Source organism: Engystomops pustulosus, chromosome 4 (assembly GCF_040894005.1).
Source record: "Engystomops pustulosus chromosome 4, aEngPut4.maternal, whole genome shotgun sequence".
NCBI lineage: Eukaryota > Metazoa > Chordata > Amphibia > Anura > Leptodactylidae > Engystomops > Engystomops pustulosus.
The window spans coordinates 131,256,396-131,269,075 of record NC_092414.1 but is presented as its reverse complement, the minus strand read 5'-3'; the positions used below and the strand labels follow the sequence as shown (position 1 = coordinate 131,269,075).

The window sequence follows — 12,680 nt, the reverse complement described above, 5'->3', positions numbered from 1 at the left end:
ATTCTAGGTCCTAGAACTATGTTTTTGGTATTATGTTAAAGGTAGCAATCTCCTATTTCAAATTGGGCCAGGTTTGTCATTCAATGAGCTACATGCAGATACAAGCAGAATTGTGTTTGAAAAGTGTTTGAGACCGTTTTCTTTCTGACTTTGCACTAAAAAAGGTGCACACTACTAGAGCAGTGCGGGGTTGCCAGATTCATGAAGGACGTGCACCACAATTCATGAATCAGGCGCACACTACACACTACATAGGCACATAGGGGCAGATTAATGAAACTTTGAAAGAGTCCAGCTCACCTCACGCCAAACAGGAGAATCCAATGAAGCACGGACTGCCCCACTGCAAGGGCTGCAACAGGTTAACAGACGTAGGAAAAAAGGATTCCGTGTCCAGCTTCATCCAAGATAATCCACACTTTTATTAGGGCATAATTGTTAAAATTCCAGAGTGTTACATGGCCAACATGTTTCAAGCGGGCAGACCGCTCTTAATCATGGCTTAAACAAACTGAATGATACAAACAAACTAAAAAGCATATGCTTAGACAGACACACCCCCAAACTGATGATGCCGTATGTGTCACTTCCTGGAATCCTCGAACATCGTCATTGGAGGAAGAAACAGACCGGAGTGTCAAGTTCGTAAACAAATGCATGTTAACATTAAAAAGAGAAAAGTGAATATGAACAGACAACAATGTGGGATAACATGCAAATTCAAAAAGACATGCTGGAAGTAAGTTGACAATAGATAATATACATTTTAAGAGAGACACATGTCAGAATTGTTAGTTTCAAAAATTAGAAGTACATCGCAACATGCTAGAGATAAGTTAACAATAAGTTAACAATACGTTAACAATAAGTTAACAATACATGAAATACATTTTAAAGAAGACACATGTCAGTATTGTTAGTTTCAAGAGTTAGGGATACATCGCAGGGCAAAAAAAAAAAAAAAAAAAAAAGGCATGAAAACCGATGAGTTTATAGTTTGCTGATAAATGCAGCGACAGAAGCAATCAAGTTGGCCCTAACATCTTGAAAGAAAAGAAGAAGGAGGGGGGGAAGTCTGGAAAAAAAAGGGAAAGAAATGCATAAGAACAATCAGTCGTTATTTTAAAATAAATGCTTCATGGACTGTCAGAAGGACAAAAGGGCATGGGGAGAAGAGGAAGATGCTAGCGAATTTGGTAAGAGAGTATATGTTTTACACACACTTAAGCTGTATAGTGATAGAGGAGATCATTTTTCATATTGAGACCTAGTGGATGGCGAGAGTCCAACGTGAATATCCAATAGGCTTCGCGATCGTACAGTAGAGCATTGTAGATTAATGAAACTGTCTGAAAGTCAGAATATTTCTAGTTGCCCATGGCAGCCAATCACAGCCCCCCTTTAAAATATTCATGAGCACTGGTAAAATGAAAGCTGAGCTGTGATTTGTTGCCATGGGCAACTAGAAATATTCTGACTTTTAGACAGCATGATAAATCTGCTCCATTGTCTGCACTAGTTTTGATGGGGCCTTTGTGGGGCCTTTGTCTTTAACTGCCTATATCTGTGGTTCTGTGGCTCCCAGAACCAGGCTGACTTTTACCTTTAATATGATACCAAAAACATTGAGGGAGATTTATCAGAATTTTCTAAGAGCACAACTGTTCTGCTTACTCGTGGCAAGCAATCAAAGTTAAGCTTTCATGTTATAAACTGCCAAGGGAAAATAAAACTAAGCTCTGATTGCTTGCCTTAAGCAACTGATTTGCCATCAGACACTTCTGATAAACCTCTCCCATTGTTCTAGGTAATATACCATTTTGCAGATATTTACAAATGGGAGATTATTACATAAAAGAGCAAACTCTAAAAAGGATACTTCAATCCCTACATGAGCATATGAAAGCTGTTGACAGGTTCCCTTTCAGAGTCTAACTGACTTAATTTAAGTCATTTTTGATTAATCTTCCCCATCTTAGGCTACATTCACACGATGTATGCCCGCCGTACCGTAGTATGGTGGGCATACATCGGTGCTGTGGAGAGGAGCAGGGGCGCCATATTACCATATTACGTAGAAAGGACATGTCTTATCTTTCTATGGGCTGTACCGTAGCGCTCTCATACAGGGCCGTGAGCCCAAAGAAGTGTATGGGGGACGCCCATAAATACGTCCCCCATACGTTCATGTGAATGTAGCCTTATTTGGTAATAATAAGGTGAATAAATTTGCAAATAACTACAATTACTTCAGGGTAAAACAGGGAAGCGCAATTTGGAAAAGATACCAGCTCACCTCTCATTTAGTAGTGTAAATTCTTACATTTTTGAATTTTTTTTTAATTGGTTACTTCTAAGGGTGTGGTCACACGTAGTGGTTTAACTGCGTTTTTAATGCATTTTGAAACTAATTACAACAGCTGAGGAGAGGTAATCTGCCTTATTTCATTACTGTTAACACTTGTTTTTACAAAATGCAATATAAATGTTGCGTTAATAAAATGTGTTAACATTACGTTTACTATGCGTTTGTACATTCAAATGTTAAAAGTAATGAAATAAGGCAAATCTCCTCTCCTGAGCTGTTGTAATTAGTTTCAAAATGCATTAAAAATTAAACATGTTAAATCCCAAATTAACAGTAGTGTCCTCTCCTGTATATAACCCCCTCACATGGCTTGTGTCCACTCCTGTATATAACCCCCTCACGTGACTTGTGTCCACTCCTGTATATAACCCCCTCACATGGCTTGTGTCCACTCCTGTATATCCCCCCCTCACGTGACTTGTGTCCACTCCTGTATATAACCCCCTCACATGGCTTGTATCCACTCCTGTATATAACCCCCTCACGTGACTTGTGTTCACTCCTGTGTATAACCCCCTCATATGGCTTGTGTCCACTCCTGCATATAACCCCTCACATGGCTTGTGTCCACTCCTGCATATAACCCCCTCACGTGACTTGTGTCCACTCCTGCATATAACCCCTCATGTGTCTTGTGTCCACTCCTGCATATAACCCCCTCACGTGACTTGTGTCCACTCCTGTACATGACCCCTCACGTGACCTGTGTCCACTCCTGTATATAACCCCCTCACGTGTCTTGTGTCCACTCCTGCATATAACCCCCTCACATGACTTGTGTCCACTCCTGTACATAACCCCTCACGTGACCTGTGTCCACTCCTGTATATAACCCCCTCACGTGTCTTGTATCCACTCCTGTATATAACCCCCTCGCGTGACTTGTGTCCACTCCTGAATATAACCCCCTCACGTGATATGTGTCCACTCCTGTATATAACCCCCTCACGTGACGTGTCCATTCCTGTATATAACCCCCTCACGTGACTTGTGTCCACTCCTGCATATAACCCCCTCAAATGGCTTGTGTCCACTCCTGTATATAACCCCCTCACATGGCTTTTGTCCACTCCTGTATATAACCCCTCATGTGTCTTGTGTCCACTCCTGTATACAACTCCCTCACATGACTTGTGTCCACTCCTGTATATAACCCCTCACATGTCTTGTGTCCACTCCTGTATATAACCCCCTCACGTGACTTGTGTCCACTCCTGTATATAACCCCTTCACATGGCTTGTGTCCACTCCTGTATATAACCCCCTCACCTGTCTTGTGTCCACTCCTGTATACAACTCCCTCACATGACTTGTGCCCACTCCTGTATACAGGCAGTCCCCGGGTTACATACAAGATAGGGTCTGGAGGTTTGTTCTTAAGTTGAATTTGTATGTAAGTCGAAACTGTATATTTTATAATGGAAGTTCTAGACAATTTTTTTTCTTTTGCCCCAGTGACAATTGGAGTTTCAAAATTTTTGGTGTAATTGGACCAAGAATTATCAATAAAGCTTCATTACAGACATCTTACAGCTGATCATTGCAGTCTGGGACTATAGTAAAGCATCCAGAGAGCTTCACCAGAGGTCACAGTGGGCAGAGGGGTCCGTCTGTAACTATGGGTTGTCTGTAAGTCGGGTGTCCTTAAGTAGGGGACCGCCTGTATAACCCCTCACATGTCTTGTATCCACTCCTGTATATAACCCCCTCACGTGACTTGTGTCCACTCCTGTATATAACCCCCTCACATGGATTGTGTCCACTCCTGTATATAACCCCCTCACATGGATTGTGTCCACTCCTGTATATAACCCCCTCACCTGTCTTGTGTCCACTCCTGCATGTAACCCCCACACATGACTTGTGTCCATGTGGATTCGAGACATTTGCAACAAAAAGTCTCAAAAAGAAGCCAAAATGTGCGCCTGCCAGGATAGGAAAAAGTGAACATTCATCACAAGTAAAAAGACAGGATCATACATAAGGTGCAAAAACTAGCCGCCAAATGTCTCTAAAATTCACCTCAGAGAGACAAAACTATGATACATGTGCCCCATGGTTTCAATAAAAGCTATGCTCTGTAATACAAGTGGAGATAATACTGGAAACCAGTAATTTAACCAACTTGTTGATTAAATATAAGTTTATTATTCCTTCCCAAACAAATGTATATAGTGATAAAGATCATCTGAAATGCAGTGATTTGTTTTATAATCTTCAGCTGAAAAATCATTAAAAGTCAGAAGGCTGCTGAGAAGAAGAAAAATCTCCCCTATTTCACTGTCATTAAATATGAAAAGAAAACATCTAGGCTAGTTATTACTGACATGCCATGTCTGCAAGAATCTTCAGGATCATTAGCTTCTGCTTTTGACCCCAAATATTTTTCCTAGGACTGCCACTTACAAAACCAAAAGTAATGAGGCATTTGTGATGTCAACCCAGCTGAGCAGAGAGCCTGGCTGATCTTTTCAATTAATCTCCCTTGGTACATTAACCCTATGACTGAAACCAACCCAAACTTTCTTCACTGTCTCCTAATTCTAAGACTGTACAAAAACTGAATTACTACAGTCACTGCAGTATAATTCTTAATGTCATTTCATACCAAGAGATATTTACTACACATAATAGTACAAGTCATTGCAGGGGCGCTGGGCTGTATGAATATTATAGCCCCTAAATGTCTGGAATTTATTTCCTATCACAGTCAAGCTTCTTGGAGAAAGAAGGATGCGTCTCTTCTGACTGCTTTCTTCTGTGGTTTAAGGACCTTGGATGAACAAAATTTGGTGGGGGGTTTGGGTGGCCCATAGAACCTTAGAAGGCTTGGGCCCTGGGCTACTGCCCAAACTGCCTATATTATAATCCACTACTGAGGCACTGCTGTTAAGGCTAGGTGAAGGGAGCTCACAGGCTGAGCCTTCTCCATATTGGGCACACCTATTCCAAGGACATACACTCACCTGCCACTTTATTAGGTACACCTGTCCAGCTGCTCGTTAACATTTAATTTCTAATCAGCCAATCACATGGCGGCAACTCAGTGCATCTAGGCATGTAGACATGGTCAAGACAATCTCCTGCAGTTCAAACCGAGCATCAGTATGGGGAAGAAAGGTGATTTGAGTGCCTTTGAATGTGGCATGGTTGTTGGTGCCAACAAGGGCTGGTCTGAGTATTTCAGAAACTGCTGATCTACTGGGATTTTCACGCACAACCATCTCTAGGGTTTACAGAGAATGGTCCAAAAAAGAAAAAACATCCAGTGAGCGGCAGTTCTGTGTATGCAGAAATGCCTTGTTGATGCCAGAGGTCAGAGGAGAATGGGCAGACTGGTTCGAGCTGATGGAAAGGCAACAGTGACTCAAATCGCCACCCGTTACAACCAAGGTAGGCAGAAGAGCATCTCTGAACGCACAGTACGTCGAACTTTGAGGCAGATACAGCAGCAGAAAACCACACCGGGTACCTCTCCTTTCAGCTAAGAACAGGAAACTGAGGCTACAATTTGCACAAGCTCATCGAAATTGGACAGAAGAAGATTGGAAAAACGTTGCCTGGTCTGATGAGTCTCGATTTCTGCTGCAACATTCGGATGGTAGGGTCCGAATTTGGCGTCAACAACATGAAAGCATGGATCCATCCTGCCTTGTATCAACGGTTCAGGCTGGTGGTGGTGGTGTCATGGTGTTGGGAATATTTTCTTGGCACTCTTTGGGCCCCTTGGTACCAATTGAGCATTGTTGCAACACCACAGCCTACCTGAGTATTGTTGCTGACCATGCCCATCCCTTTATAACCATAATGTACCCAGCTACTTTCAGCAGGATAATGCACCATGTCATAAAGCTGGAATCATCTCAGACTGGTTTCTTGAACATGACAATGAGTTCACTGTACTCAAATGGCCTCCACAGTCACCAGATCTCAATCCAATAGAGCATCTTTGGGATGTGGTGGAATGGGAGATTCGCATCATGGATGTGCAGCCGACAAATCTGCGGCAACTGTGTGATGCCATCATGTCTATATGGACCAAAATCTCTGAGGAATGCTTCCAGCACCTTGTTGAATCTATGCCACGAAGAATTGAGGAAGTTCTGAAGGGGGTCCAACCCGTTACTAGCATGGTGTACCTAATAAAGTGGCCGGTGAGTATAGATCAAACTTAAAACATTGTGGAAATCACATATTAGACATGCATAATAAAGATATGATATCAGTCTTTTTCTATACTACATGCTACCAACTAATTATAACACTTGGTAGAAGTGGTATACTGCCTTAAAGGAAATCTATCATCAAAATCCATCAAGATAAACCAGGGGCACTTACTCATAGATCCAGTCAACCGTGACTGTGGTAATATTCTTATAATTGGTATCCATGGCTTCCTAACTCCTAAATTCACCATTTAAAATTATGCTAAGGAGGAGCTAAGGAGCCTGAAGGTCTTCTGGGCGGCGTTACCATAGCTCCTCCATGCTGCAGATTCACAGGATGTAACAGTGTGCAAGGAGCACTTCCCCCCTCCTACTGTGTGCTGAAACTTCATCTGCTGCAGTGAGATTACATCAAGCAAAGTAATGGGGAAATGCTGACAGTTCAGGAGGGGGAGGCTGAGACAGATCTAACAGCTTGTGAAGTTTGCATAAGTTTGCAAGTTGATCTTAGAAGAAAGGAGTCCATGGAAATAAAATATAAGTCTGGATCTATGAGTAAGTGCCCCTGGTTTATCATGTTTCATTTTTATGGGAGATTTCCTTTAGAGGAGTAAATGCAGAGCATGAGGACAATGCCAGTATTGTACCTCTGAGAGTGTTTGATTATAAAGCACCTATCGCACCTACCCCTTTTTTTTAAAAAGGAAATTTGTCCATGTGTTGTTATTGATGAACTTACAATTTTTAAATCGAACAATTCAAATTTATATCTAAATTTCATGAAAGATAAAACAAAAGTGATGATATTTCAACCTCAGCATCGTATATAACATTGTAATTTAACATATGATACAATTTATGTATAGATAGATTGGGGCAGATTTATCAGAACTTATCAGTACACCAGTTTGTGCATTGCCAGGAATTGCAACTATTTTCCCCCTTATGCCACTTTCACACCAAGTGGGCATGAAGAAGACCAGGAACTGCTGAAGGCTATAGCACAATTCTATGCTAGACAGGACCTGGGGCAGCAGTGTTCACATCACACAATAGTGTTTTATAAATCTGCCTTTAGTGTTTTAATAATGGAGAAATTAATGCAGAGAAAAGACTCCTGAATTGAGTCTACACAACTGTTGCAAATAAATGCTTTGTGGCAGTAGTGCAAGTAATGCTATGGCCAACCTTGCACAACCAACTTTGCTAGGTGAGTGGTAAAGTTGCAAATTTAGATGCAAATATACAGTACCAATTGAAAAATAAGAGAAAAAAAGGAGAAAAATTTTAGATAAATGACCCCCATGAACTTACTTTTTATGCCGATCAAAGCTAAGATTTTATTAATTTTGTCTTTTTTTGAAAATAATCTTTTACCATTTCTTCCAACTCCAGCCCTTTTTACCAGACCAATTGTTCCAACATGGTTGGAATTATTTGGTAGTGTGCATTTTGCCAGGAGCTGTTAGCTTTTTTTTGTAAGCCATTAAGGCTCTCTATTGTTGGGTAGTGCCAAGTTACCTGCTCCCACCCAGAGCCACCCATCTTACAGCAGAGACCCTAATGATCACATTGGCTAACAAATCTGGCAGCAATGATGATTTTGAAACATTGGAGGCTACAGAAAAAATTTGGTGTCAAAAATCAATAGAGTGGTACCTGTAAAAGATTGCAGAGTCGTAGCTGGTGGAAATGGTAAAAGATGTTTTTAAGTAGCTTAAGGAGCCAAGCAGATATTTATATGTGAAGTTATTTAGTATAATAACAATATAGTCATAGCAAACAATAACCTCAAATCTATGATGGTCTAATATAACACCTCATATGGAACAACTTTACATTTATTTGTGGTGTATTAAAAAGTTTGGGTACTCCCATGGAGAAAGGGGTTTAGAGCAATATAATAATATAGGGGCTGCATATTTTAATATCAGGTAACTATTTGATAGTACTGTACAATATTTTCTTTTGTTGCATTTTGTCAAGGGCACTATATTGAGGCTGCAGTCATGGCACTAACACACATTATTAAATAATTCTGAGCATTTTGAGTGAAATTCTGCAGACATACAGGGTTAGTAACATGCAATGCACATGAAAGCTCATTGTTATTGGTAGTACACAGAAATCCTGATCCCCCATGCTCCCTTCTCATATAAGAGAAATACTGCAGTCACTTAATCTCCTGGGGAGCACCATCCACTGATGCGAATGAGCCAAGAAGCCTCATTAATATTAATTTCTGAAGTGTTGCTGCAATTAATGAAAGACACTGTGACCTTTTCGAAGATATTTCCCTTCCTTGTTATCGCCAAGTTGGGCAAAAAGTTATAGGATGAAAAATCATCAATTTCCGTCGAGCGCAGTTGGTGTGTAAATAATGACACTTACCTGGTAATTATAATGGAACTCAGGAAGCGTTAACAGTGCTCTTTAAGACAATGGAAGAATTATCTGTAATGCTGCTGTGTGTTAATAACCACATAAAATACATCATTAAACATGGTTAAACTTTACAGGGATGTAATTAGCAGTATTAATTTCATTCAGTGGAGCATTGCCATAAAACACCACTGGTACTTCCCCATTTTTTTGACTTGCCTAATGATGTGACCTCATTGCATTGGGATGCTCAGTACAGCACGTGAATACTTCATTTAGACTGAGAATGTCTTATTGTTTTATTACTCTTTTGAAGGTCTGAGGGAGACGCGTGGGAAGAAATTATGAACCTCTGTAGTTTAACAGGTGTAAAAATGTAGAGGTTATAATATTCAGTGGTGTTAAAATCATATCCCAAGTGCTACATTTATAAAGTAGTGTTAATGTTCTCATTAATCTTGCCCAAACCAGTGCAATTACATCCTGTGACATAGCGCTTTCTCAGCACAAAACATGTAGTAACACATTAAAAGTGCATGTACTATACATTTCATATTATATATTACACTCACTCTGCCTTCATAAACGACATTTATATAAAATAGTAACGATAAATACCCAATCTGTGCATTTCAAACATTGGAACCATTCAATTATTCCAAATAATACAGAAACCACCATTCCACTTATGAGCAGAAGATTGTGCCTCATACTGATATGTATTGCTTGATATTTGGATAGTTTGAGTTGGAATGCTACAAGGGCTTCTAACCAGTGTGGGATTCACAACTGAAAACTACTATACTAGGTTAAGTTATAACAGGTTTGACAGGCACTCACAGATATATTCCTCTTGTCAGGAAGGTGACAGGTAGCAGTTAAATGAAAGTGTTCGATGTTTGTTCAATTGGGAATAATAATGATACAGTATCATTTCAAACCATGGTATCTGTTATCTATACAGTATCTCATTGTCTCGCATCCTTCTGTCTCTTCTACGATTGATGTGTCATCTGTTCTAGTGCTTTATAACACCATTGTTTTTACTCATAATGTATTACTCCTTTACTGGATGGACTTTAAGTACTGATTTATTTTTCATTGTTTAGGTTCTTTTATTCATCGGGCCTTGAAACTTTACTTTATGTATTTTTATGTCACTACATTTTTAAACTTTGCCTCAACATTTTTCATAGGAGACAAATGCTTATAAATTATTTATTTAAACTGTGAGATTAGGTCGGTATCTTATTGTAATACAAAATATGTGAAATACTCAGAGAACACAGCTGAGGCATTTATTTGTCAAAGTCAAACAAGAGATCATTATTCAGACAACATTATTTGTAGAAGACTATAAATTGTGGGCAGATATTGAAGTCCAATGTGAAAACATCCAGACGAATGAAAATTTACAAACATCGTCATGTACACAGTTTTCATAAAGCTGATCTAACAACCATCAAATTATTTAAATTTTGACTCTGAGAGGGTTTACGACTTAAGACTTCCTGATTTTTTTCTAAATAACTGATAAAGATGTTTTATAAGTCTGTGAGTAAATGTAGCGGACGATCTAAGACATTCCCATGTAAAATGCAATAGATTTAAAGTATAGCCCCATAATTTCTAGATGCACTCTATTTCCTACACATACAATAGCAGTGATTTAAGAAACCCTTCAGACAGGGTAAGTGAAAGGACTAGTATAGCAGAGTTAAGAGTAAATCTGCTTCAGGTAACATCTAAGGAGTGAAGGATTGGGATCTCAGAGGAACAAAGAAAGAATGAGGAAAATTGACATGATAAGATCATAGATTGCCTATTTAAGAAAAATACATTTAAAGACTAGACAAAAGTAGTGTTTTTGGGCCGTTGTGAAGTTTTGTCTGGTACAGAATAATAGCGAAGTAACCATGGTTTAGTTTATTAAAATATTATGATGTTTACATGTGAAGGGTTTTTGTCAAGACATGGTCACCTTTGACAGTGTTGTTGATAGCTGATGAATAATGGTTATCCAATAACCAAAGGGTTATCCAATAAAATGTTTATAAAATACACCCAATTTACCATTTGACGTTCTGTTTCGTTACCTCCTCTCCTGAACAGTATAGCACTCAGCTTCCTGGTGACCCCTTTAACCAGGGTCATAGGCTGAGTGACTATTCCATTGGTATCCTATGGTGTTGTGAAGCTGCTTGTAGAACAGAGTGGTGGGAAACTCTAGGTCATTTATTATTATAACCCCATGTAGAACATTTGTATACTTTTTTGGAGTGGACTGTCTTTGGCTAAATATTTTCTTTAATCGTTACTCAAGAAAAATTTTGAAAACATGGAGAAAACAACAACATTCAATGCTGGACCAAAGTTAACCTGGAGATTTTATGTAAACATCTGATTTTAAGACATTTTTTTTTGTTTGTTTTTGCGCGTTTAGTTAAGTAGATGGGATTTTCATGTTTAATGGATGACTTATGTAGGGAAGGTAGCTATTGTTTTACTATCACAATAACTTTTGCAATACTTTCATGGCCTTAAGTACAATTTCATAAACCATCTGCTCAAATGTTCTTTGAGCTTATTGCATTTGATATAAAGCTGAGAAAGTGAACATTGTCATCCTACAGGAGTAGTAACTACAATAGTGAGGAACATTAGTTTGTTGTCACTTACTATACAGAATGTTATTTATCTATGTAGTGATATCAATGGCATAAAAAGTGGTTCTACTAGCCCATAGACATGCCCTCTTCTGCCACATCAGAACTTTCAGGGCTTGTCGCACAAAGTCCAAGAACTGGGCAGGATTGGCAAAGATATCCATAGATAATGTAATTGCAGTCAACAAAGGGCATAAATACATTTTGTGTCTAGAGGAATAGCATGGAGCTGCAGAGACTTAGTGATACTTCCAGAGACATTGCTGTTCTCAGGGTAGGCATATGAATAAGGAGTGGGCACATCATAAAGGTGTGGATGTGTATGTAGCAGACAATAAAAGCAGTACTTTGTGAAGGTTCCCAACATGCAGCAAATGTGATTAGTATTGCAGTAACATTGTTAATAGCTGTATTAATGTCAAGCTCAGTAGACAAATTGATGACTTAAGAGAATCAAGAGGCTAGAGAGGCAGATTGTAAATCTGTTCTAAACTAATCAATGTCCCTTCACAATTACTCTTTTTGTTGTTCTTCTTGCCTTTGCTGAATTATATGTTTAATCTTTTGCTTCCTTTTATATGACTTCTTGTAAGAATTTGTTTCTAGGGTGCAAATTCTTAAAACCGTTGCTGTATATTTTTTTTCTTTACCAAATACTTAGCTTCAAAGACCTAGTGCCCAAATTTTTATCTAGAGAATTGATTAAGAAGTAGGCAATATACAGTATTTCAAGAGAGATATGAATTGCCCTCAATACATATCGACATTCAGTTAATCAATTTACTCTGTCACGCTTTATTCCCAGTCTACATAACCAGAATAAATAGCTTGAGGCTTGAAGTCTATTATCCTTTAGTTTTTATAAACAAATCTCTAAATGAGTATTGTATCTTGTTTTCATATAGTAAGATGGAAATTGATTACTCAATCTTAGCTTTAGTATTGATTACAAATTTGGTTGCCATCCCTCCAGTAAGTTAGTGACCTTCGAAGAATCACTTTCAGGTAATGTTCAGACTGAAAGGCGCGTAGATTGGTGTTACATTCACAAAAAGTGTAAAAAAGAGTTTTTTTACAAACAGTTTCTAAATGCATTAT

At 38.9% G+C, this 12,680-nt stretch overlaps 1 protein-coding gene across 1 annotated transcript in view; it reads left to right on the top strand.

Moving 5' to 3' along the window:
- The window catches only part of PLXNA4 (plexin A4), a 467,309-nt gene that overhangs the window by 430,701 nt on the left and 23,928 nt on the right, over positions 1 to 12,680 (top strand). The gene's annotated exons all lie outside the window — the stretch shown is intronic.